Below are 1,490 nucleotides of genomic sequence, written 5' to 3'. Positions count from 1 at the left end.
ACAGAAATAGATTATCAGCATCACTGTTATACATTAAATCCACTCCAGCTGTAATATACAAGAGGAAACCACTTTTCTAAGGCCCTGGTTAAAGATGTTCCCCCTGTATTCTCAGTTCTAAAGGTGGCAAAATCATGCACAGAAATAGATTATCAACATCACTGCTGTACTTTAAATCCACTCCAGTTGTAATATACAAGGGGAAACCACTTTTCTCAGGCTCTGGTTAAAGATGTTCCCCCTGTATTCTCAGTTCTAAAGATTATAAAATATGAATAAAAGTTACTGAATGAAATGATCATGCACAGAAATAGATTATCAGCATCATTGCTGTACTGTAAATCCACTCCAGGTGTAATATACAAGCGGAAAACACTTTTCTAAGGCCCTGGTAAAAGATGTTCCCCCTGTATTCTCAGTTCTAAACATGGTATAATATTAATAAAAGTTATTGAGTGAAATGATCATGCACAGAAATAGATTATCAGCATCACTGTTGTACATTAAATCCACTCCAGCTGTAATATACAAGCGGAAAACCCTTTTCTAAGGCCCTGGTTAAAGATGTTCCCCCTGTATTCTGTTCTAAACGTGGTATAATATGAATAAAAGTTACTGAGTAAAATGATCATGCACAGATATAGATTATCAGCATCATTGCTGTACTGTAAATCCACTCCAGCTGTAATATACAAGCGGAAAACCCTTTTCTAAGGCCCTGGTTAAAGATGTTCCCCCTGTATTCTCAGTTCTAAAGATTATAAAATATGAATAAAAGTTACTGAGCAAAATGATTATGCACAGATATAGATTATCAGCATCACTGTTGTACTTTTAATTCACTCCAGTTGTAATATACAAGGGCAAACCAATTTTCTCAGGCTCTGGTTAAAGATGTTTCCCCTGTATTCTCAGTTCTAAAGATTATAAAATATGAATAAAAGTTACTGAGCAAAATGATTATGCACAGATATAGATTATCAGCATCGTTGTTGTACTTAAAATCCACTCCAGCTGTAATATACAAGGGGCAACCACTTTTCTCAGGCCCTGGTTAAAGATGTTCTCCCTGTATTCTGAGTTCTAAAGATTATAAAATATGAATAAAAGTTACTGAGCAAAATGATCATGCACAGATATAGATTATCAACATCATTGCTGTACATTAAATCCACTCGAGCTGTAATATACAAGGGGAAACCACTTTTCTCAGACTCTGGTTAAAGATGTTCCCCCTGTAATCTCAGTTCTAAAGATTATAAAATATGAATAAAAGTTACTGAGCAAAATGATTATGCACAGATATAGATTATCAGCATCACTGTTGTACTTAAAATCCACTCGAGCTGTAATATACAAGGGAAACCACTTTTCTAAGGCCCTGGTTAAAGATGTTCCCCCTGTATTCTCAGTTCTAAAGGTGGCATAATATGAATAAAAGTTACTGAGTGAAATGATCATGAGGTCCCTGATGAGTGAAATGAGGTCCC

The sequence above is a fragment of the Colossoma macropomum genome, unplaced genomic scaffold (assembly GCF_904425465.1).
Source record: "Colossoma macropomum unplaced genomic scaffold, Colossoma_macropomum, whole genome shotgun sequence".
Lineage (NCBI taxonomy): Eukaryota > Metazoa > Chordata > Actinopteri > Characiformes > Serrasalmidae > Colossoma > Colossoma macropomum.
This window is presented reverse-complemented; position numbering follows the sequence as displayed.